The following is a 26,610-nucleotide window of genomic DNA, read 5'->3' as shown; positions in this document are numbered from 1 at the left end:
TATAAGCTCATCTGCTCTTGGGATTGGATGGGCATCAGCCCTAGTGACTGCATTGAGACCCCTGTAGTCAACACAAAACCTCATCTCTCTCTTACCAACCTGGGTGTGAGGTTTAGGTACCAAGACCACTGGACTAGCCCAAGGGCTATCTGAGGGTTCAATAACTCCCAAATTCAACATTTTCTGGACTTCAATCCTGATACAGTCCCTGACATGACCAGGTTGCCTGTTAATCTTATTTAAAACAGGCAGACTACCCCCAGTGTTCACTTCATGAGTGCACCAACCAGGTAGTCTGACTTGGAGTCAGAGAGAACAGTTGTCTGAACTGATTGAGCACCTGTCTGCAATCAGTTTGCTGCTGGGCAGTGAGGCTGCCTGCCAAGGCTACACCATCTACTGACCCATCATCAGGGTTCTGTGAGAGCAGGTCAGGGAGTGGATCACTCTCTTCCTCCTGTCCCTCATCAGTAGTCATGATCAAGCCCATATCTTCCCTGTCAACATATGGTTTCAGTCTGTTGACATGAAGCACCCTATGGGGGCTCCTGAAAGTTCCAAGGTCTACCTAATAGGTAACCTCTCCCTTCTGTTCAACAATTGTATGGGGGCCACTCCACTTGTCTTGGAGGGCTTCTGGGGTCACAGGCTCCAACATCCACACTTTCTGTCCTGGCTGGTAAACAGTCAGTACAGCCTTTTGGTCATACCAGGCTTTCTGTAATTCCTGGCCAGCCTCAAGGTTTTTAGTTGCCTTTTTCATGTACTCAGCCATCCTGGAGCGGAGACCAAGTACATAGTCTACTATCTCCTGTTTAGGGGGTTTGAGAGGTAACTCCCATCCCTCCTTCACCAGACACAATGGTCCTCTTACAGGATGCCCAAACAGAAGTTCAAAAGGGCTATAACCAACCCCCTTCTGAGGAACCTCGCTGTATGCAAATAAAAGGCAGGGTAGTAGGATGTCCCATCTATGCCTAAGCTTTTCTGGGAGACCCTTGATCATCCCCTTTAAGGTTTTGTTGAATCTTTCAACTAAACCATTGCATTGTGGGTGATAGGGTGAGGTGAATTTATAATTCACTCCACATTCCTTCCACATTGCAGTCACGTAGGTAGACATAAAGTTTGCACCTCTGTCAGATACTACCTCCTTAGGGAAACCCACTCTTGAGAACACTCCCAAGAGGGTTCTTGCCACCACAGGTGCTGTAGTGGTCCTAAGGGGAATTGCCTAGGGGCGTAGTCCACCACCACTAGGATAAGCATGTGCCCAGATGTTGTTTGAGAATCCATGGGGCCAACAATGTCAATCCCTACCTCTCAAAGGGAACCCCCACCACAGTTATTGGTATCAGGGGGCATTTGTTGTACCACCTGCCTTACCACTGGCTTGACAGGTGACACAGGAGTGACAAAACTCCTTTGTGTCTTCAGACATGTGGGGCCAATGAAAGTGAGGAACAATTCTGTTCCATGTCTTGTTTTGGCCCAGGTCTCCTGCTAAAGAAATATCATGGGCTAGTGTCAATAGGAAGCCCCTGAATTTCAAAGGTATAACCAACCTCCTGGCTGCACATGGCTTGGGGTCTCTACTCTCTGAATACAGGAGTCCATCATTCCAATAAATCTGATGGGTGCCATTCCCAGCAGCCTCAGCTGCAGCCTGCTGTCTGAGAGGTTCAAGAGAAGGGCAGCTCAGCTGCTCCTGACTCAGATCTGCCCTGGAAGGTCCCCCTGTCTCCAAGAACTCAACCTGATCTGGATCAAGCTCATCTGGGACATTTCTTTTTTCAGGAGCACAATCATCTCCCTCAAGAGACTGATCTTCACTCTAAGTCAGGGGGAAGGCAATGCCTTAACCTTACTGCTTGTAGTAGGAAGGATTTAGAGCTTTAGATAGAATGTTAAGATTGTATCTCTGGTATTCCTTGTTATGTCATGTATTCCTTGTTATGTCATGGTTTACTCATGTATTGCTTTGAACTGCCTGGAGTGTTCTGGGCTCGAGGTTCGTTTAGTGACTGCAGTTACTGGAAGAACTCTGGGTCGACTGGACGCTTTGAAATTGTGGGTGAATACCTTTGGATTAAACTACAGATTCTTTCAACTTAAAGGATCCTCGACTCTTATTACACTGCTCTTTTTTTTGGAAGACACCTAGGGGCATATTATCAAAAAAACTCGATATATTATCGCCGCTTTTATCGGCAGGAAACTGCAGATAAAGCGGCGATAATGGGCTTGATAATATGCTCTATGGAATTCCAATCGAAGCCCATGGTAGATGTGAAGACATCTAACATGGGCTTCGATTTGAATTACATAGAGCATATTATCAAGCCCATTATCCCCGCTTTATCCACAGTTTCCTGCCGATAAAAGCAGCGATAATGCATCGAGCTTACTGGATAATATGCCCCCTGGTCCATTATTCTAGAATCCAGGGCCCGTTCAGTTTTAGATATTTTGGGCTGTGACCTATTCACAGCAAACACATGTGCAGAGATCCCTAACATTTCTGCATGGGACCTTAACTCCACTTCAGACCAGGCTGAAGTCTCTAAATCATTGCCAAGCAAGCATTCAACAGGGAGGTCTGCACTTACCACAACTTTCTTGAGGTTAGTTACCCCTCCCCAGGAGAAATTAACAACTGCCAGGGCATGGCTGTCCTGACATTGCTAGCATTGGTCACTTGGTAAAGTTCACCAAGTATGATCTGTCCAGGGTCCACAAGGTCTTGTGTCACCATTGTGACACTTGCCCCTGTATCCCTGTAGGCCATAGCCTCTTTTCTATTTATCAAAGGCTGCTGTCTGTATTTTCCCAAGTTACTGGGACTCACAAAGGAGGACATATCCATGCCTCCATCACAGATCAGTAAAGCCTGAGTTGGAGCTCTGACTAGGCCAGAGTCCATCTCAGAACCCGGGGTTAACCCTACTACACCCTTCTGCTGAGTACCACGATTTTGAGCTGAACTAGGGAGAACAGTTGCCTTAGGGGCAACGGTGGCAGGAGTTGAGTCTTTAGCTCTAGTGCAATCACTAGTCCCATGGGTATTCTGCTTACAGATTTTACACCATGGCTTCTTTTGGCCTTTCTTTTTTGGAAGATTGGGAATCCCTACCATTAGATGATTTTGGGGGGCCTTAAGAAGACTTCTGGTCTTTACCCTTCTCCTCACCCTTATTAGGATCTTGCTTCTTCTGGTCACCACCTTGGTTCTGTATCTTCTGCTTCACCCTGGTTCTGACTCATCTGTCTGCCTTCTTTCCCAATTCTTGGGGAGAGGTCAGATCAGAGTCTACCAGGTGCTAATGCAACAGCTGATTCTGACAGTTATTAAGGATCTGCTCCCTCATGATCAAGTTGTATAATCCTGTATAATCAGACACTTTACTGCCCAATAACCAGCCCTCCAGAGCCTTAGTAGCACCATCAACAAAGTCAACCAAGTCCTGAGTCTGAGCCTTTTGGGTATCTCTGAACTGTATTCTATACTGCTCAGTGGTTAGGCCAAACCCATCAATCAGAGCACTCTTCAGGACTGCATAATCATCAGCATCCTCCTCTCATACAGTGAGGAGCTTGTCTCTCCCTTTGTCTACAAAGGAGAGCCACAAGATAGCTGCCCACTGCTCCTGGGAACCCTCAGAACTTTGCAGGCCTTTTCCAGTGCAGTTATCCATTTGTGGATATTATCCCCACTCTGGTAGGGAAGGACAATCTTGCTAGGTTTCTATGGTCATAAGACCTTTACCTACCACTGGGGAAGTTGCTGCCACTATGGGACTCTAGTCCCATCTTTTTTCTAGCTTTTTCAAGCTCTAGGGACTCCCTTTCTAAGGCTACTCTTTGTCTCCTTATTCTCAGCTGAGCTTCTTCAAGTCTCATCTGTTTCTCTCTCTTCTCCTGGGAGGTGTCCCTCCTATGAGAAGAGACAGAGGTCCCTGCAGATGTGTCAGAATGGGTAGATTCCTGAGAAGGAGATCCTGGCCTTCTAAGCACACCTCCAACTCTTCCTGGGGGAACACAGATAAGGCCTGGGTGGCCTTCATCCTCATTTCCAATTGGAGCTGCTTGGTCCAGGTCAAGGTCAAGGTCATTGTCACCTGCCTGGTCAGCATCAGAGTCTGAGTCCTGGTGGTTTGAACCACTGGTCTCTTCTTCCTCTGCTGCCCCCACCCCACTGCCTACCCTTTCAGGCTCTGAAGCCCTTCTAAAGTCATCTAGCAGTAACACCTCTATGAGACTTTGGGTATTGAGATTTTGGCCTGTCTTCAATTTACTCATAGTACGCAAAGCCCTTAACTCTTGAAAAGGGAATGTGTCATACTTGGATGCCTGTACTTGACTGACATCTGGCAGGGACCCACTGGCTCCTGGCCTTGAAGACATAACTAGTGAGGTGTGGTGTATGCACTACCTACTCTAGTTGTTGACCTACTATACTCTCTTGAGTTGAAGAAAGGTTGTGCTAAGCCCTTGACACACAACTCTAGTTTCAGTAGAACTTACTGTATTTAAGCTTGTTATATGTACCTCTGGTACCCTTAGTGGTTTTCAAATGATCAATCACTTGAGAATATCTGGTAAAACAATGGCAAGCTGGAATCCCACACACTGCACACCAATGTGAGAAGTTGGCTTGGCATATGATGTCCACTATTCTAGTGGGCACCTTGTACCAGTCCAAACGACCCTTATTGATTGTAGGTTTAAAGACAACCTTTATAGAAAGCTATCCTAGTGGTAGCTGTGGAGAGCAGCCGTCAGGCTAAGTCTTGAAGGAATGTAAAGCAGCTTGTTTTACCAGTCTATAATCTGGTCAATGACCAAATGAAAGGAGAACCACACCAGGTTTAAAGAATTTGTGAGGGGGAGGGAGAGGCTAACGCCATGGAGGCGGAGTTTTGCCTATCAGCGAGTTCGCAACGTAGCGCGGAGTAGGCAAATCCCTGTAAACTCCGCTGGCCGAGCGGAGTTACCCGCCCAGGGTTACTTTAAACACGATTACAGCTTTCTAACCCATGTGTGTCTCCAGAATGTGGGTGCTTTTTGTCTCTAATCGCAGGACTGGATTGGAAACCCTAAGTGAGTTTTTAACCCACTGCCTAAGAAACCGTAAGTACAGGATGATTTCTACCCCATTTCATTTAAAGGATGTCAGCTCAAACATGTCATACCCCAGAGAATGAGTGCTATTCCATTAGGCAGTGAAAATAACCAGGATGTCTATGCATGGTGGAGATGTATTCAATAAATATAAACATTTTTTAATATTGTAGCTGTACAGAAGGGTCACTGCATCCACTTCATGAGCATTTGCCTTGACATCTTTGAGAAAGAGAAGACAAACGTTTTTTAAAAGTTGTCCAAACCTAAAACATAACAAGCATACGAGGGAGATTTTTTTGGCAGCTAAGCAGCAAATTACACGTAATATAGAGGTATACATTTACTGAGAAACGAAGTTAACAAACATAACACGTCAGGAAGAACATACACCAAGCTGTTGATATATACTGGACGGGTTCCTGAATGAGATGTCATAGTGGGCAAAAACTAAATGGAGTGGATTGCGTCCCAGAATAATTACCAGTGGCTGAGATTAATCAAGCAATGAACTCCTCGCTTTTTTCTTTCACTTTTTTGCTTTCCTCAGTGGGACACCCTTGGTGTGGTGCAATAATATTTGTCCTATAGCAGTGGTTCTTAACATGTGGTCTGGGGACCACTGGGGATCTGCATTGCCCACTCATGGGCTCAGTGACTGCTTTGAAAAGTACAAAATATTAACATATTATTAAAGTGTATATAACTAAGAAAGCAACTTTTGAAATCAAAACATTTTAAATGTTCCGCAAATGAGAGGACATTTAAAATTGGAGGCCAAAATTTAAGTTGGTATCCTCCCAGTCCGATTTGTGGGACCAATGGCAATGCCTCAAACAGAATAAAGTAGAAAAGATGTGTGGCCTCAGTTAAATTTAGAAAAGTCAAAACTTCCCATTAAAAAGAAAATTTTATCTTTTTAGATCTTTTGTGAATTAAATAAAGTATTTCATCATTTTTGTATTTGTTTGATAAATGCTTTTTTTTCTGAATTTCTGTGTAATGTTTTGAGGTTCAATTAATCAAAATTCCTTAAGCCGGGGTCACCAGCTTCCACTAATAACTCAGTGTGATGTCCTCAGATTCCATTAATGATTAAGTGGGGGTCCCCAGAAGTCAAAAGAAATGTCCTATAGCATTTGAATTACACCCTCCCAACAAGACATATGGAGCCTGAAACACGCCTGGTGTGCATTTGTTCCTGTTTAGAAGGAGCTTACAGCCTGATTCATCAAGGTACCGTTTTGCGAGTCTCTAATAGAGAATCATAAGGAATCGCTATTAGAGACTTGCAAAACGGTATTCATGTAGGAATCGCAAAATAAAATGCGATTCCTACAAATTCCTTATTTGCGATTAGCAAATTGCTAATCGCAAATAAGGAAAAACTCCCCATTCATTCCTATGGGCTAAAAGGCCCATAGGAATGAATGGGGAGTATTCCTTATTTGCGATTAGCAATTTGCTAATCGCAAATAAGATAGCGATTTGAAGGGTGCCAGGGGTGTCCAAAGGACACCCTGTAGCACCCCTTAAATGCACATTTGAACAGGTGTTGCGCACACACATGTCCAAAGGACATGTGTGTGTGTAACATGCAAAAGAAAAAAATGCACTAAAGTGCTTTTTACTCTTTTTTCGCAATTTACCACCAAGTCAGACTTGGTGGTAAATTGCGACCAAATATTGCGATTTCGCATTTTCTAATTGGTTGATGAATTGGATTTAAGGAATCTCTATTAGAGATTCCTTAAATCCAATTCCTCGCAAATATGCGATTTCTTAAATAGAGACTTTTGCTTTTGGGATGATGAATCCCAAAAGCAAAAATTGCACTTGCAAAGGGCCAGATTCTCAGAATCTGGCCCTTTGCGAGCGCAATTATGCTTGATGAATCAGGCTGTTAGCCCTATACTGTTCCTATTGGGACTGGGGCAAGTGTGTAGTGGCATGCTGGGCAAACAACAATGGACTGGGTTGCAGGCCACAGCAGTTACCACTGACTGAAATTAATTCAGGTAATCCACCCATCCCTTTTTAGTTTTCCACGTAAGAGATGTAGCCACCTTTACATCTTCTATCAGAAGGAAAATGATTAGGAGGAAGACTTAACAGGAATGTAGACAAGTAAGTAAAGCTCAACACCCCATCCGTGGTCTCTTAATATGCAACACCATGAATAAACTCTGGTTTTAGCTGAGCACAAGCCTGGTGACAGAACTACTAAACCAAATTTTCAAAAACCTTACGGGCAATCCAAAATTCATTAATACATATTTAAGCTATGATGCTAGTCAGTGAAGTGTGTGTGTACAAAGTTCCAAGATGACATTTGTGAGGGCTCACCACGATTTGAGCTGCAGAGTCCAACAGCACCTGAAGTACCAACAAAAGCCGTCATCAAGCCTGTGATTTAGCCGACCATGACAGTGACTGCAAAATGCCTCCCCTCAAAAGTGAGGCCCAACTGAATCCTAACAGCTTTAAATGAAATTGGGTGAAGAGATGGCAGAGACCTAAATGTCATCTCGTCTGGAGTCCATTTTGAAGCCCAGGTTTGCAACTGAATTTACACGTTTACAAACTTGTTTTGGACAGAATTCGAGCTCCAGATGGACACACGAGTGCCATACTTCAGTACTTCTGTTTTATATGGATTCAGCTTTACCCAATGAATGCCCACTGAATTCGAGACTTCACCATAAATTGTCACGTTAGAGAAGCCTATTTAGGAGGTCCCAAATCATAAGGGTATTAACAGGATTAATCACAGCACAAGCGAGCCTGGAATGGTGTGAGCCATATACATAATTTGAAGCTAATAGGGCGGTCCAGACACTTTAAAAAATCCATTGAAGAAAAAAATCCAAGAGAGTTTGTGGTGGCGCGATATTATTTAGAGAAAAGAGTGGATGGTGTTTGGTTAAATAGAATTTGTAATCTACATCGGAAAAAGCTATTTATTTTACCTACCATTAAAATAATTGACATTGTGATAGAAACTGAATTTATCTCAAAGAAAATGTGATCATGAAAAAATCAGCCCCACAAGCACATGATCTGATTGATCTTCAGTTTGTAAAGCTTCCTTAGCTATTTTATTTACATTTTACTACCATATCACCACTTGAGTTACTTTAAAATGCCCCATTATCATTACTGACTGACATTAATTTTCAGTGTAAATATTTTTACAGAAGCACCTGCCCATCCAAATGGGCTGCAACCTGCTTTATGGGATGACCAAACTGCAGTACCTTACGTTTATTATTCAAGGCTTCATTTTGTTTTGTAGTAGTTTTGGGTGAATAATGATAGTGGCACACTACCCATTAAAAAATATATTTTATTTTAGCATTGTTGAAAAACAATTTTTGTTTGTTTCATAGAAATGAAATACAAATCTAAGAATGTTAAGCTGGTGGGACAAGTAGTTTTCGCTCCAGACATGTAGATTTTGGTTGTATTTTGCCCCTTTGCCAAGTAGAATAATAAAATAGTTCCACATTCCTGAACTGTGGATCTAGCGGAATCTACGCATCTCCTCTACTACACGGCACAACCCCAAGCAGAACCTACACATTGCTACTGCTGCGTGGATTGGGCCTGTTTCAAAGTCCCAAATTGTGTCTGCATTCTCTTTGGAACAGCCGCTGCTCGACGTCTCCTCAGTGCAGGCTCTTGCATCCCTAATCGGCAGTAGCCCCAACGGCAATACCGGAATCTGCAATGCAGCCTTGAAGCATCGCCCCGACTGAGCAACACATCCGCGATGCTGGACTTTCTCATCATAAGCCCTTGGCGACAGGATTGTCGATGACGACGCAGGATCTCACATCGCAGCCTTGCCGCACCTCAGAAACAAAGCATTGCTTCAGTTGCACAACACATCTTTGAGGCAGGAACCTGCAATGCTCAGCAAACCAGGTTCGAAGGTATTTTGTTCAGCGAGCTTAACTGGGTCCATGTAGCCAGCCCGCACTCCATTGCGGTCGGCCTGAGCTTTGTCCCGGTCTGGCATTACCAGATATCTACCGTTCATGCTTTGTGCTTTTTGGTGCTATTCTAACTGGAAAAAAGTTGAGTATCTCCAGTTCTTCTGATTGGATTTTTGTCACTTTGGTCTTGTTTTATTTATTAAAATTACTCTATTTCTCCAAACAGGTGTGGAATTATTTTGTGGTGAGTTTTCACTGTGCTACAGTTTTGTTTTTTTAAACATTTCTTTTTATTTCATTTAGCCATATATGCAAAACAATATACGAAAACGAGCACATCGGGAGATACCATTAACGAATTTCAAAAAGAGAAAGAGGGAGAACAAGGGACAATGAATGAAAAAAAGATAAAAAGAAGAGCCTCAAATTTTTGGAATGCAAAACAGAAAAAAGAAAGAAGAGAAAAAAAGAAAGGGGCAAAAAGATTAATTATAAACTCAAATATATCTTGCTAGATATAAACTCAAACAGGGTACGTATACAACACAATTCTAGTCAAACTGAATACCAGACCACATTTGTTTCAATTTTCACCAAGAGCGTGGACCTCTAGCTTTGGCAAGAGCCATTTACATTTCATATATTTCACTTCAAACAGTGGCTCTTACTGTGCTACTGTTTGATGTGTTCAACAAATACTTTACATATTGCCTCTGAGTTAAGGCTGACTGCTCTGTGGGTTGAGCACAGGTTAATTATGGGTTTGCCTAAGAAGATGTGATTTCTGTTTGAGAAGAGTTTGCCTCCACCCCCCAACCAGTAACCCAATTTATTACACCCCCAATATTTTTTGGGCATTTTAGTAAGGTTTGAACTACTCGGACAGGTCAATATGTGGGCTGGTTTGTTAGCAGCGTGTTGGCCTGTTTTTAGGACTAGGTGATCTGGTTTTTACTGTTGATTTTACTGCTATTACCACAAACATTTCCTAAAGCAAACCCATGCAAAAGCATGCTGTAGGAAAGTAGGATCTGCTTCTTATGGTTACCCCCACTTTTTACTTGATGTTGCACTGTTTTTGACTAGTCTGACTGGGATCCTGCTACTCAGGACCCCAGTCTATCTGCTTTTTTCTTTAAATTGTCATGTATGTACTTTAGACACTCCAGATTGGATACTGGAGTACCCTTATAAGTCCCTAGGATATGGTACCCAGGTACCCAAGGCATAGGTACCCCAGAGGCTGCCATGAGCTGAAGCATGTACTATGCCACCCATGAGAGGCCATGCAAAATGGTACTACAGGTCTGCTGCTGCAACCTCTGTAAGCTAGTGCTTGCACCACTTACTTTAGATATAGGTTCACTATATCTATTGGTCACTACACTTAAAGCTTGTAAGTCACCCCTATAGCATGCCTTATTAATCCTGAAGGCAGGGTGCTGGGTTTTATGTGAGAGGGTGCCCTTGCATGAGCAGAGCCTCTCTGCAGCCTTCGGAGACCATTCTCACGGGTTGTCTGTGACTCAGCCGGATATATAGGTAGAGGTGCATTATAACCTTGCGGTAAATGCTATCTCGAAAACGGCTGCATAGAAACATATCGTGTTTGGTATCAAACACCTTGTAATCATACCTCCACACCAGTATCCGGTGTGGGAGGTATGATTCCACCCTTCTAAAGCGAGTTTCATGGGGTCACTGATCTATACGGTGCCAGCCTTCTCGACCCGGACAGCACAAAATGGATGCTGCCGACCAGAGAAACATTTCTGCCCTCCTGCTCCTGAGCCAAGCTCGAGCAAAGAAAGGCAGCACAATAGGCATCCTGTCACAGGGAGGTGTGACCACCTCCCAGACAGGAGTTAGTGTATTGGGGCTGGGTGGGTGCACTCGGATAGTGCCTGAAAGACTTCACCTGGGGCACATTTGGTGTCCCTATGCATAGTCAAGCTCAAACCATTTCTGGGAGCCATTGGCTTCTGCTCTGGCGCGAAATTGGACAAAGGACGATGGGGGTAACCTCCCTCTGTCCTGCCACTCCCCTAGGAGTGTCCCCTGAATCTGTACAACCCTCTTCTGTGGGTACAAAAAAGCTTACCTGGATGTAAGACTTTAGTTTTTATGTGGACAAGATTCTACAAGAAGAAACCACTGACTTGCGACCGTCTGGACACTCTGAACTTTGCTGGATTTCAACTGGGCCCGACTTCATCTCCCGCTCCATCCAAAGCTTTGTCTGTCCCCTTGCTCCATACAGGCTCAGTGCAGGACCTGTGGTGCACTAAGGACAACTGAAGAATCTCCCTTGGGGTGAAGGAGTCCCTCCCCTGCAGTTGCAGGCACCTCAACGCAACTGACCGGTCTGCTGCTCCTGAGCTCCTGTGGGCTCCAAAGATTTCAGTAACACGGGAGGTGGGTTACAAAGGTCCCTGAGGTTGATCTGCCCTCTCAGCAAGTTTGAGGCCAGTATCGCTCATGGGGACTGCATAACCTGAAACCCTGTGTATTGCATATCAGTTGCATATGCGTGTTGGTGATTCCTGAGCTTGTGCATTGGACTCTATGTAGTCCTGTCCCTGAGAAGTATTTGCACCAAAGAACTCCAGCCTCCTCGCACCGAGTGCTCCATGGGCTGGTACTTTGCAGTCTTGCTTGAGGTCCCCTTGCGACCCCTGGTTGTTCGGTCTGTGGGTCCTCCTGAGGGTCATCTTGATTTCTGTTGGCCTTTCCTGGTTGCTCCAGATGTGCCCTGACTACCCATTGCTTGGTAAGCCCCCTGGACCTTGCTGGTCCACACTGTAACCTGCTTGATCGTTCTGCGTGGGTTGCATTTGACAAGGCTTGTTGGTGCTCCAGCCAGACACCGATCTCTCAACACTCGAATCCTTCATGGGACAGCTCACATCTGGCTCCTGGTTGTCGTTGACATCTCCTGATCTTCGTGGCTGCAGAGTCAAGCATCCCTTCTTTGCAACTAAAGCACCCAACATTGGTGGGCATTCATCTACCGAGCCCCTGGTGACTCTGAAGTGACCCAGACTCTATCTCATCTGCTTTCAGGTTCCTCCCTTCCAGAATCCAGGCTTGGATTTAACCGGACCCTTTTCACCTTCACGGCAGCAGTACTTCTTCACAGCCCTCCATTGAGAACGACAGCGGTTTCCGACACCACTCCAGACCTATGCACCCGGCTCCTCTGGGAAAGGTTACTCGGGGACTACAGTATCCACGGGTGGGCTGGCTCTCCAACATCTTAAGATCCAAAGGGTTTGCTTGAAGTCCTCCTAGAAGGGTCCTTAAACTGTAGAATTGCAACCGCGAATTCCCCATGGAATTGTATGGAGCCCGCGGTTGTGTTAGCACACTGCACCTGTCCTCCATGGGGTCTCTATCTACTCACTTTTTTTTTGATAATCACGTTTATTGGTTTTAAAGAACAGATCACAAAATGCATTGGCAGCGAAATCAAGCACATTATATGGATAAGATACATCTGTAAGAAAGACGACAGAGACTTGTAAATCATTCTCTGGTGTAAACGAAAACACTTGCATTTGGTTATTTCTATACAGGAAACACACGCACCCCTTAGGGCAATAGATTGAACCATTTGCCCCAGATTTTGCCAAAAAGCTTGGGGCAACCCCGTGCCTCAAAAAGGAGTTCCTCTAGAGTTTCACACCCATCCACCCCCTTTTCCATTTCTGTATAGTAGGGGGCTTGGCCTGGGACCAGAGTGCCGCTATATCTCGCTTTGCCACTGCCACCACTGTTCCTAGGAAGCGCTTATCGGCCTTAGATCCATTGAGGCCATCAAACACACCCAGGATCATACGTATTGGATCATGGGGAACCGTCCACCCCAGGGTCTGTGTGAGTTCCAGTTCCACTCCCGCCCAGAATGGTGCTAGGACAGGGCATTGCCAAATCATGTGGTAGAAGTCTGCAGGGGCATGAGTACATCGCGTGCAGGTCGGGAAGGGCCACATACGGGCGCTGTAGAGGCATGCAGGAGTGAGGTATGCCATGTGGAGGTAGTAGATTTAGACTAGACGCAGCCTGGGGGCCATGTAAGCCTCTCTTCAATCCGTGTCTTCAAGGGGCCCAACCAACCCTCCCAATGGGCACGTAACAAATCTAGAGATGCGTGGCTATTGTTCACGAGGGAGCGGTAAATCAGCAACACCCCCCCTCTAACCCGGTTCCCCATCATCACTTGGACCTCAAGGGGACTGAACTCAGGAGGAGGGAGACAGAATATGCACTCGAAGGGCATGCCTTAGCTATAGGTATTTATAAAATTGGGAGGAATGAAGAAATCAAGAAACCTTCCTAGGGCTCCCACTGATACTTGGTCCTTTTAAACCAACAAAGAAGAAATTGGCACAGAAGCTGAAATATAAAAGTTACATCTTTATTAACCTCAAATGAGTCAGACTACGTCACACAGAAACCTTAGCAACTGAATGAGGCCGTCTTAGGAGTACAGAAAACTGGGGCCTTATATATGCTTAGGGTTACATAGTCAGTATAAGACCAAGGGGCAGTCCTGGCTCATGTAAGCATGCAAAATGACTAATATGGACATGCAAGATCTGCTTGATCAGCAAAGTGGGAGGAGCTAACAGTGGCTGTTTTTGGCAAACACATCCTGACATTTACATACTAGGAACAGTTGCAAGGACAGCTACAAGCTCAACTGAGCATGTGCGAAGGTGGAAGATGCTGAATATAGTTTGTTTCTAGGCAGATTATAAGAGCAGTCAACACTCAGGGAGGACAGAGCACATGGTGAGCACGTGGCAGCACATGGCAAACTAAAATGGCTGCCAGAAATACAAAATGGCTTTCAGCTCATGCTAACAAATCCGTCCAATATTTAACAGATGATCCTTTTAGCATGAGCTAAAAACATTCCGATGATCCAGTAGGAACATAGAAAATATTTGCATATTAATTTTCATAAAATTATCAATATCCTAATTCATTGCTAGATGGGCATTTTCCATTCTAAACACTTCATTAAGCGGGTATAAGCAGGAATACAAGGGGAACGGAGCATCAGGTCATAATTAACATACAGATTGCAGGAGAGAGTAATGACCACTATTACAAACAGAATTATCATCTTTCTAGTACTAAGCAAAGGCAAATCCTAAAATCATCTAGTAAACATTTTCAGGGCTCCTATGCATTGCAATGACTATCCATTTTAAAATAGCTAACAGGACATCTCTAATAAAATCATTTTCCAATTGACTGTTACATTTTCCTTTTATGAGGGCTAGAACATCAATCATATCTAAGACCAGGAGGACCACACAGGGCCATAGGAATTAGAACGAAGAGCTGCAAAGGGCTGCTCCTCCTCAAAAATGGGACGACTAAAGGGGTACATTATTGACAAGAAAAAGAAGAAGTCCTTGGGAAAATTTAAGCCGCTATACAACCATCCAGAGGGGAGTCTTCTCCCTGTGTCCGTTTGAGCCTCACAGGCAGGCTCTTGTGGTTTCCACAGTGGAGCTGCACAACTCACAACTCAAGAATCACAGCCCAGTTTCAAGGAAAAAGTCTCTTCTTTCAGGACAGGGCAGTCACCCACCAGGCAAATGCTCCTAGCGATCCTGTCAAGTGTCTCAGGCAGTGCACCAGTTTTCTTCACTTCATTCTAACAGGCACCAGAGACACAGCACTTGTACCCTAATCTCAAGTCCTTCCCTAACTCCTGTATTGCACTGCTGGAGCACTGCTCATTCGTTGGGTCAAAACAGTGCTTCCAGTGTGCTCTGGCACCTCTTGACCAACAAACAAAGGAGCAAACTTGTATTCACTTTTGGACCAGGATTCAGAGGCCTGATTTTAGGATCTCTGAAGCAACCCTTGTTTCAAAAGGGGTCACCTCAAGCAAAGCCTCCTCGCCATTCTGGTCGGTCTGTGACTCTCAGCTGGGCATGATCCATGATTTCTCCTTTCTGATTTGTGACCCCGTCTTTCGCCCAAGACAGTAGCAGGGGTACACATTTCATCACAGGGCTTCCGCCTTCACTGAGGTCCTAGTTGCCAGAAATGCCTGTGTTGGTTACCTTCACTTTGGCTTCAAGCTGGACTGATGCTGACGCTGACTCTCCAGGCTGAATCTGATGTCCAGGCCCCTCTGGAAATGGTTGTAAGGCATCAAATAACTATTGGTGGACAGAACAAAAGGTCTTTAGACAAGGCACAGAAACAGTCTATCAACAGAGAGGATAGTGTTAGAATACTTCCTGGTCTTAGGACGCCCCATATATTAGCAAGGCACCCAAGAACCACTTTCATCTTATCTATGAGAGAGTAAAAAAAAACAACAGCCTGGACCTATTGGCAAGTATAAAAGGAACTCTTTGGTGAACTAACAAGATTAATACATCACCCAATTCCAAGCAGCCAAGGAAGTCTGTATTCATTTTCTAAATTGTGAGGAAAGAGAAAAACAAAACAGACATACTCGAAATCCTTACATTGGTGTATTCCTGTAAGCTAATCTGAAAACCCTCAAAAAAAGGAAATGTTCTACACTTTTGCTCATAAAATTTACATTACTTGTACAGGACTGCAGACACTTCTAAAAAGATTCTTCTAAATAAAAGGCACCTGCATTGTACGTTTTAGGACCATGCTCTCATGTTATAGGAGCAGCAGGAAAATCTAAAACTGCTAATTTAACAGGGTTTCTTATCTATAAAACAAATTTTTCTTCAAAACATTTTTTGCTAAGGATCACATGGGCATCTTCCCTACGTTCTACTTTTCATGATCCAAACTATGCAACATCATCTCTAATAAGGACTGCCAGTTTATTTACACAGACTAGCTAATAAAAAAATTAGCAATGCCCTTGCAAACCTATGTTGCATGGAATAACATACAATAGTGGTGTTATCACCTAAGAATTTTAGAACTAAACTACCCACATCTGGCTCCCTTTAAAGGTCAAATAAGGGAACAACAATCTAGACTACTGATCCTGTCATAATTTCATCAAACAAGATGGGTAGTAACATAACATATATATTTTATTTATTTTATTAATGCTAACAATGTTTAAAACAGTATTACTGAATAGCCAATTAAGTGTCTCATTGCTATTTCACAGACAATTTAGACAGGCTAAAAAAATTGAGAAAAGGAGAGAGCAACATACATATTACCTAGCCTTAATTTGTAGAGGAGCTAGCCTCCTTCCCCCATTATAGGAGGTACATAGCACTTTTGAGGAGGTAAAGAATATGAATACCCAATCCTTTTAGCAAATGTACAAATGTTACATGAGGGCGAATGAAATCAAACTAAATCCCACTGGCTCAGCCCTAGTAAGCACCAAACTAAAAGCATTAGTGCTGTATATATGGCCAAGCTCACATATACAATTGTATTGTGGTATATTCATATGAGTGCATAAAACTTGCTTTTGCCAACAAAAAAAATAAGCACAACTCCTCCTTCTTTCCCTGCGCTGCCATCTTGTCTTTCAAAAAGTTTCAGATGTCAAAATGTCAAAGCAAACTTTACTCTGGTAGCCATGCTATGCTTCTAAATATAGAACTGACATTTAACTCTTTCCAGCTGTCCTATTCTGTGTGCAAATTTTCCATGCAGCTTTCCCTATTCAAAGTCACCCTGAAAACAGAAAACTGACCCATTACCCTGTTTGTCAGTTTAATAACTTCTGCTTATTTTTTATACATATTTTCAATTGTAAGCAGAGTGTAATATACTTGTCTAATAATATAATAGTCAGCTATTTGTATTATACCTAAATGTATGCATTTACTGAAGCCTAAAGCACTTTAAAAGCTGCTTTAAAGGGAAATAATGCTGTTTAAATAGTTAATTGTGCCCAATATCGACTTTGATATTTGGGGCCCTTAAAAATGAATATCCTATAATTTTGTTGTGTAATAGTCATCCTCAAAATTTTCTTTAGATAGCCCAGGAGTGAGAAATCAAAAATAATCATATATACAGTTATAAAAATGATTTTTTTACGCCTGCGCAGAGTGAAATTCCAAATGCAAATATCCTCATTATGCGGTACAACACAACTTAAATTTAATTTTAATGCTACAAGGTCACAGTATGAGTATTAAGCTTTATAAATATTAAAAAACGAATTTAAAAGCACTTATTTTTTAAATCATTTTTCATAATGATTTTAAAAAAAATAATGAAACCAATCATTTTTGATAATTCCACATGAAAAGCTAGCTGCATCCCTTGCCTATCATATTTAGACGCATTCATTCACAAGCCTAAGCACAGAAGCTTAACTTGAAACATGAAAATGTTTGCTCCACTTTTTTAAAAGGACAGTCATTATTTAACATCAGAACCACTAATATGCTTATAAAAAAGGCTTTAAGAAAGGAAATACTTACGTTAAACATTTTCCTGTTATCCAAAATAATGATTCAGATTTTTGTAACTTTTTAAAACAGCAGTTTGAAATGCAGGATTTTACCCCGTGTTTAACTGACAACAACCTGGCTGATTCAACATTCCTGTCTGTCCATGGCCTACAATCAAAACAACAGGTGCTGCTAAGCAGCAGTTAAAACACAGCTGGTAGAAAGCTTTTTTCAGTGTTGAAATGCAAGCACGGTGACTGTCTATTTAAAACTGAGGCATTTCAATGCATGTTCTATAATATGTGTTTAGTTCAGCAAACATTTACTCAGATGAAGTGTTTGCCTGGTAATATCTAATACAATGTATCTAAGAAAAATGCTGTAAGTTTATTTATTGCAAAACACACAATTTAGTTTTTGAGGCCTATTTTATTTCTATTGAATGTGAATTCTATTTTTATCTTTTAAGCATTGGTAGTTTGTACATGTGCATAATTGCTTACTCTTATCAATTTAATTATAACATACAGTTATTTAGCATATCATATGGTTCATTTCTGGATTTTTATTTAATTTTTATTTAATATTAATTAAATGACATTTTGCAGAACAGACTGATGACAGCAAAAAAAACACAAACACACACGTTGAGCTCATTCCAGACATATAAAGAAGGGGTCATACACTCAGAATCACATAGTACAGTGTGCTTAAGGCTAGCAATCCTTACACGAAGAGCGCAATCGCTATTTACTCACAGAAGTTGCAATGTAAAACCACGAACCACATAGACATTTAAACACACATTTAACCCACAGATCAACACTTAAGACAGAAACAAAGGACAGCCCACAGACTGTACTTAAATCAAACCATTTGTAAATACTAGTTGTAAGTCATATTAACAAGAAGCGCTTCTCAATAGTATTCCAAAAGACTGCAAACACAGCCTAACAGACTGTTTTATTTCCAAGAAGCCAAAATACACTCAATTCACTAGCTTTGGCTGGCAGAACACCAAAAAAAAAATAGCTCTGCATATCTCCATTCATAAAATTGCGCAGAAAAAGGATCCTTGTTTGTATTCTGTCCATATTTGAATTTCATGGGGATACAGAATCGCCAAGGAAGAAATATGTTTTTATACCTAACCCTATCTAGCTATTCCCTCAAGGGAGCCGACTAATTTAATTCACATCTCACTATGGTACCTCCAAAAAGCAACACATTCTTCGATGTGTGCTTGAAACAGGCATGCCAAAAATATTGCAAAATATGCAAATATTATAATCAAAGTAGAGCTTAAGGTACTCTTCGTACGTTGCGCCGTTCTAACAAAGTCAAACAGAGAAAAATCTCCTCATTACCTGCCTACATAAATTGCAATTTACATATTACATACATACTAATCAAAAGTTGGTCAACGCAAATACAAGCCACAGTAAGTGTTACTAAACTACCTTACCAATCAAAGGCATCAAAACCAACAGCAAGTGCCGCAGAACGATTCTTACCAAACAAATGGTTGTCTAAATTCTAACTGCCAAGTTCTGAATGACCTAACGGTCTTGTTTAGAATACTCACGCCAAAAAGGTTCTCAGTCAGGAGTGATATCATGTGGAAGATCAAAATCAGGAAGATTAGAAATATACTGGGCTGCAGAGACAGATAAACCCCAGAATCCCCGTGCACAGAGTACCTCCTTTATAGAATCTTGTCCTGTCCTCTTCAGTAGATTTCTGTCTCCTGACAAGATCACTCCCTCAGGTAGCCACTTCTCTGATGAGGTCCACGTTGGAGCGCCATTTGAAGAAATCAAGAAACCTTCCTAGGGGTCCCACTGATACTTGGTCCTTTAAAACCAACAAAGAAAAAATTGGCACAGAAGCTGAAATATAAAAGTTACATCTTTATTAACCTCAAATGAGTCAAACTAAGTCACACAGAAGCCTTAGCAACTGAATGAGGCAGTCTAAGGAATACAGAAAACTGGGGCCTTATATATGCTTAGTGTTACATAGTCAGTATAGGACCAAGGGGCAGTCCTGACTCATATAAGCATGCAAAATTACTAATATGGACATGCAAGATCTGCTTGCTCAGCAAAGTGGGAGGAACTAACAGTGGCTGTTTTTGGCAAACACGTCCTGACATTTACATACTAGGAACAGTTGCAAGGACAGCTACAAGCTCAACTGAGCATATGTGAAGGTGGAAGATACTGAATATAGTTTGTTTCTAGGCAGATTACAAGAGCAGTCAACACTGAGGGAGGACAGAGCACATGGTGAGCACGTGGCAGCACATGGCAAACTAAAATGGCTGCCAGAAATACAAAATGGCTTTCAGCTCATGCTAACAAATCCGTCCACTATTTAACAGAATGGAGGGAATAGCGCTGCTGTAAATCCGCAAAGGTTCTGATGTGGTCCCCAACCCAGACGTCCCCAAGAAGGGAGATCCCAATGTAGTCCCACCGACGGAAGTCCTGGAGAGACAAGGCCTCTCGCAGCCAAACACCACACCACAAATGCGTCTGTCTGGTAAGTCTCCCGTCCCATTTCGTGTGGCGCAGGGCTGTGCGCCAGGCCAAGAGCACCATCCAGGTGAAGGGGGGAGGACCTATGGTATGGGGGCCCCATACAGGTAGGCCTGGAGATGTGGGAAGTCCAATGCTCGGAGCTCTACCTGGTACGCCGGGTCGGACCAACTGCCTGTGAACCAGTCGTGAATCACAATGAGTCTTGTGGCCAGCTAGTAAAGTTGTAGGTTGGTTACCCCCATGCCCCTGTTCGTAGGGAGGTATGCAGCAGTATGCCAGGGACATTTGCGGTCTTCTGCCCCCCCCCCATAAAATCGGGTGAGGGTACTGTCAATTTCACTAAACCAGCTCCCCGGGATGTGTAAGGTTATATTTTTTAAGATATATAGAAAACAGCAGAGAACCATCATTTTAAAAAGGGCACTTCTGCCAAGGGGATTAAGAGGGAGGGATTGCTATCTCCTGAGGTCTGCCTTGGCCTTGGTAACTAAGGGCGTAATATTCAGGGCCCATTCGAGCTCTGGAAGCAGGGCGACCCATACACCCAGGTACTTGAATGACTGCCTGCGCAGGGGGATGGTCATTTGCCAATCGAAGCAAGCACGGGACGGGTGGAGGGGAACCAGAATGGGCTTCGCCGAGTTGAGACGGAGTCTTGAGACACGTTCAAAGGCAGAGAGGGCGTCCAAGCACCGTGGGCCAGAGCTCTCGGGGTCTACCAGGATAGTGGAGGAAGTCATTGGCATAGAGGGCGATCTTGTCGACCTGATAAGGGTCCCAATCTAAGCCTCGGATGTGGGGGTCCTGACGTATGAGAGAGGCCAGGAGCTCCATCGCTAAAGCGAATAAGAGAGGCGAGGGCGGACTGGCCTGGTGAGTGCCCCTCTGAATGGGGAATGTCTCCGAGAGCACACCATTAATTAAGACCCTCGCCTTAGGACTGGAGTATAAGACACGGATGAGGCGCCGAAATGGAAGGCTGAAACCCAACACCTATGGCACATCCCCTAGGTAGCTCCAGTCCACCGTATCAAATGCTTTTTCAAACTCAATGAAGAGCAAAGCCAGATACGGGTGAGACGATGACGGTGTGCAAGGGTGAGGTGGAGGCGGCGTATCCAATGACGGGTACCCCGGGGAGGCATAATACCGCATTGGTCTGGTTGGACCAAATCATGCAAATTGGGCAGAGTCGTTGAGCCACAGCAGTGGCAAAAATGTTCACCTCGGTGTTGATGAGGGAAATGGGTCAGTAATCCGCACAGGTAAGGAAAAGTGGCTGTGTCTTTGGGAGGACCACAATAGTGGCTATGTCTGTCTCTGGGGGAAAGGACCCCGTGTCCACCACATGCTTAAACAGTTCCCAACATGTCGCGATAGGTCGCATAGTATTCATGAGGATAGCTACCCGGACCTGGCGTCATACCGAAGTGCAGGAGTGAGATGGCCCCGTGTATCTCCTCCGGGGTGAAGGGGAGATCCAGAGTCTCCGAGACGTCTGGGAAAGCCGGGGCAGCTGGGTCCCAGTTTCTGGCAGCAAAGCAGCCAGGGAAGTTTTGGGAGGTCGGACCGCGTAAAGGGCAGTGTAATAGCCCGCAAAGGCTTGGGCGATAGCCCGAGAGGTAACATGGTGAACGCCCATCACATCACGGATCTGGGGAATAATGCGGTTGGCTTTGGGGTATGAAGCTAAATTATGAAGTAATTTGCCATTTTTATCACCCCAACCGTATAGGCGCGCCACCGAGGAGCGCCATAACATTTTAGCGGATTCTAGCGAGATCTGACAGATCTCTTCACGGAGCAGTGTAAGCTGCAGGGCGGAATCAGCGTTTTCAGTATACGCCTGGGCTGTCTCCAAATGTGAAGCACGGGCCTCCAGCTGTACAAGGCGGGCGGGTTGTGCTGTGCGTTTCACATGTACCATCCTCTAGCCGCCCCTCGTATAGAGGCCTTGCCGGCCTCCCACAATGTACCCTGCAAGGAGACTGAACCCGTATTATTAAAAAAATAATGCCTCAGTTCCTGCCCGAGGGATTCAATGAATTCCGCATCTTGCAGAAACCAAGCGTTCATCCGCCAAGTCGTACGAACGTCATCAGGGGAATTCCCGAGACGGAGGGAGACAGGAGAGTGCTCCAAGATGCCTCTGGGCAGGATAGTAGCCCCAGACATCAACTGACAGTTGGGGCAGGCAACAGGAGCAGGTCGCTACGAGAGTGAGTATGATGGGCCGCCGAAGTGTGAGTATATTGTTCCCGACGGGGATTCCACACCCTCCAGGCATTACAGAGACACCGGGTGGAGGACCAGTCGGATGAGCGCTTAGCAGAGGCAAGACGGAACACCGAGGTAGCACCTATTGTGTCACGGGAAGATTGCATAATGGCATTGAAGTCGCCTCCGATGACCGCCAGGCCATGAGGAAAGGAAGAAACTACGAGTGTGAGACGTCAAACGGCAGAGGACATTGTGGCGGGGGTGTGTATATATATACACAGGAGATTAAAAGGATGCCCTTCGATCTTGCCAGTCAGCACCACATAGCAGTCTTATGTGTCCATCTCAGCCTGTGCCAAAGTAAAGGGAAGCCCCTTACAAAGCAATATGGCAACCCCCCAGGAACCCCGTGCGAAACCAGAATGACAGACCCTGTCGAACCCATAACGGGCGAGGAAGGTGCAGTGAGTGCCCAGAAGGTGTGCTTGTTGTAGAAAAAGGATATCAGACGCATGGCGCTGTACATTGCGAAGAATATGCAGTCTAGTAGGCCATTGACGTTCCACGACAGAATGTGGAGGGGTCTAGTTAAGTTGCACGTCATCCGGGTGGGTAGTGTGTGGAAGGAACAGCACAAGCGCAAGCGGACCTGGGTCCCAGGGGAGGTAACATCCCATAGCCATGGCCTGTGGGTAAAAAATGTGCGGTCTGTTAAGTCTCATGTCGTCATCGACGGCATGTGTGCATAGAAGGCTACCAAGAAAAACAAAGAATAGCGACCAGTAGGCAGCTAAAAACAATAAACAAATGTGAGACAACGGTCTGCCCACCCTCCCACACCCCCAACACCCTACACTTCTGAAAATGAAGCATCTGTCGGCCTGAAAAGGAAACACCTTAAAACAACAACACATAAATGAGTCTGAGTGCTAAGCTAAAACGATTAGCAGAACATGAACGTGGCAGAGAAGGACCTCTCCATGTATTCAGATAGGAGATTCGTTAACAGCTGCAATTACCTTTGGAACAGTTTAGCAACAGAGGAATACAAGTATGTCTAGGAGCTAAGATAAGAAACAGATAGCGGATTGTGGTTTCTGTGGAGATGGCCCGCACTGATGTATGGATATGGTAGCAACCTCAGCTGCAGGAGCAATTTGGGAAACAGAATACGGACCCCTTGCCTTGGGCACTGAGTTCAAACTCCCTCGTTGTCTCCAGTTCCACGAAGCGCGGGGCTCCTCAACAAGTCAGAGTCAGATATGGCAGGGCGGAGTGTCTCGGATGGGCCTGGGATATGGCTCAAGTAAATCAGGGAGCCGGTCGAGCTGGGAGTTGCAGACCTCAGAGATAAAGCACTGCACCCGGCGAGCGGGAAGCTTCACCGCGGTGGTCAGCCTTCTTGCGGGACCTAGTCCGGCATCTCTGGGGTTTAGGCAGGGTTGGATGAGGCTGCGTAGGGTCTCTTTGGGCAGGGGAGGAGACCAGTCGGTTCAGGAGGGGGCACTCTTCCATGAGCCAGGTCCAGGCCGCCTGGGGACTATCAAAGAATAGTGCCTAGTCTTGAAAAACAACTCTGAGACCGTTGCGAAGACCCAGGTTACGGAACTTCTGCTTAACATCATCGTAGGTTCGACGTTTGGGCCTGCACCTCCCTGGTGTAGTCTGGGAAGTCCATGATCTTGTTGTTTTGGAACGTCAGAGGACCCTGCTCCTTAGCCGCTTTGAGGATGGGATCCCTGTCTGGGAAGTTGACGACCCTCAGGATAATTGGTCGGGCGGGAGCCCCAGGTAGAGGTCGGGGGCAGGGAGCGATGGGCACGCTCTAATGCAAACCAGGGTGAGAGGGACTCTTTGGGTATCCAGGATCGCACCCAAGTCTCCACAAATGTGTCTGCATGACCTTGTTCAACCCCCTCGGGAAATCCTATGAGGCGTAGGTTGTTTCTCCTCAACCTGTTTTCGGCGTCCTCAGCCTGACGGTGGAGTTCCAAGGTCAGAGTCTGGAGACGAGCCACCAGGGTCTTGAGTTGGCTTACGTTATCCTCGGCCATGGAGATACGCGATTCCGCTTCTGTAATCCGTGCCGTGGCATTGCGCAGATCTTGGTGTATAAGGGCCATATCTACCTTCACCTCGCCATTCTTATTTTAAACTGAAGCCTGTGATGTGCCTATCGCCTAAAGGATAGTGGAGAGATCACCCCCAGCTGGGGTAGAGTATTGGATGCCCCTCTTCCAGGATCCCGGTCATTCGTGGTGTATTGGCCCATTTTGGTTTGGGTTTGAGGGTTAGGGGTCTGCAGGGTGAGAGTCCTGCCCATCGCCACCAAGGGTGAAGTCCGTTCACTGCACGGGCAAGGGGGAGATCAGCAATCCCAGAGAGGAGAGGGGGCCCCCGACACCAAGACCGTCGATACTCTGGCCCGGGCGTTCAGGTCTGCCCCCTCCGGTCCCCGTGAACCTCCGGGATGTACCAAGACACATCCAAGGCCCCCGGGCCGTTGGCAAGCCCGTAAGGATCAGGAGACTCCACTGGGGAGCGGCCAGGCAGAGACAGACAGGCAGCAGCAGTGGATGGCCAACAGCTCGTTCCACCGCCTGACAATGGCGGTCGAAGACAGGCCCATAGCAGTAGGATGTCCTCAGCCAACGGATGGGGGTGCAGGGTGAAGAGGAGGGGTCCAACCACACAGTGCCAGGTAAGGACAGTCGGGCGGGCCCTCACACTCACATCGGCCAGCATTCGTCCAAAGGGGCACCACCAGAGATTCAAGCTGAACCAATGTCTCCCTCACAGCTACCAGACACTGGTAGCTGGGGTCAACACTTCTTAAGGAGATGTCCATGGTGGGCCCCCCCAGGCCGGGACCACCTACCAGTTGCAGGTAAGCGTGGAGGCGCAGAGCGAAGCTATGTGGGAGGGGGGCCTCAGCCATTACCTCAACCCCCTGCACCAGCCCCCAGATGGTCCAAAGACTCACTCCCCATTCACCGGAGGTCCAACGGCGAAGGTCGAACTAGGATTTGCCGCCTCTCCATAGGTCGACAGCCCTCGAGGGCCGAAACAAGGCTTCGGTGTCACCGCAGTGCAAGGCGGCCAACACAGGAGATGGTGCAACAGCAAATGGTGGCAGAGGCCCCTCAGGGGTGCAGAGCCTCGGGCGATCTCCGGCGACCCCCGGCAGGCCAGAGTAAGAGGTACCAGGGCGCAGTCCCCAGCAGGCCCAGTCACATAAAGGGGGCAGGCTAGGCCAGGCCACAGAGGGAGAAGTCGGCTTAGACACACAAAGGGGGCGTGAGAAGCCGGGCTGCCGGGGAGGGAAGAGTTAAGGCCCGCCCCACCTCGCCTTGCCCTTGCCCGACAATGGCAGCCGATCTTGGCAGATCAGGCCAATCAGGGTCCCGACAGTCTAGAACCCAAGGCGCCGGACCACGGCTGCCAACCGGCTCAGGGAATCCCCACCTCCAGCACTTGCAGGGGTGGAACAGGCCGGGACCGCAAGTAGGGAAGCAGGCCCCGGTCCGTCACACCACGCCACTGCCCGACAGCAGCAGCCGAGCCCCCAGACCCCGCAGACTCACTGCCAGGGCGATCCAGGCCCACTCCGGAGGTCAGCAGGCAGGAGCAGGCAGCCGGGTGGGAACTCCACCCATGGTCCTCCGCATAAAGGGCTGGCCTCGACCCGTGGCCCCGAGTCACAGCACTCCTTCACCCCACACCGACCTCAGGCAGCACCGAAAAGCAGGTGGGCACGGCTGCCACCTGGAGTTGCAAAGGGGGCCCGAGGGACGGATCGGTGGAGCCAAGGCCGCTCCACTCAGGAGTAGACCGCCGAGGGGGCCGCCATTTTACAGCTCACAGCCGCAGGGCAAAGGGGCAAAAACAAGGCAATAGGGGCTCCAATCTGCCCAGAAACTAGACCGGAGCACAGAGAAAGGGACAGGGGACCTCCTCCAGTGGCAAGCAGGGTGTGATGGCAGCTAGTAACGGGCGGATGCAAGGTGGATGATGGAGGGGGTCCTGAGCACTCTTAGAGTGCAACCGCCATCTTGACGCCTCAGGCCACCCCCCTATCAACTCACCTTAGATGGTTCCTTGGGGTCCCAGCGATTCTACATGCTCCAGACCTTGTCTCGACCCGAGTTGTGGTTGTTATACCACTATTTTAGTATATAATTTGCTCTCTCCTGGAGCCCGCTGTTGTAAATTGACAGCAATGGGTTAGCATTAGCAGAAGCCATCTTGTATTTAGAAGTTATCCTCTTTGTGAAAGCCATTTTGTATTTCTGGCAGCCATTTTGTTTGCCTTGTGCTCGCCATGTGCTCTGTCCTACCTTTCTGTTAACTGCTCTTGAAATCTGCCTAGAGACAAACTATATTCAGCATCTTCCACCTTCG

Source organism: Lissotriton vulgaris, chromosome 11 (assembly GCF_964263255.1).
Source record: "Lissotriton vulgaris chromosome 11, aLisVul1.2, whole genome shotgun sequence".
NCBI classification, from domain to species: Eukaryota; Metazoa; Chordata; class Amphibia; order Caudata; family Salamandridae; genus Lissotriton; species Lissotriton vulgaris.
The sequence above is the reverse complement of the archived record's forward strand: the minus strand, read 5'-3'. Positions refer to the sequence as shown.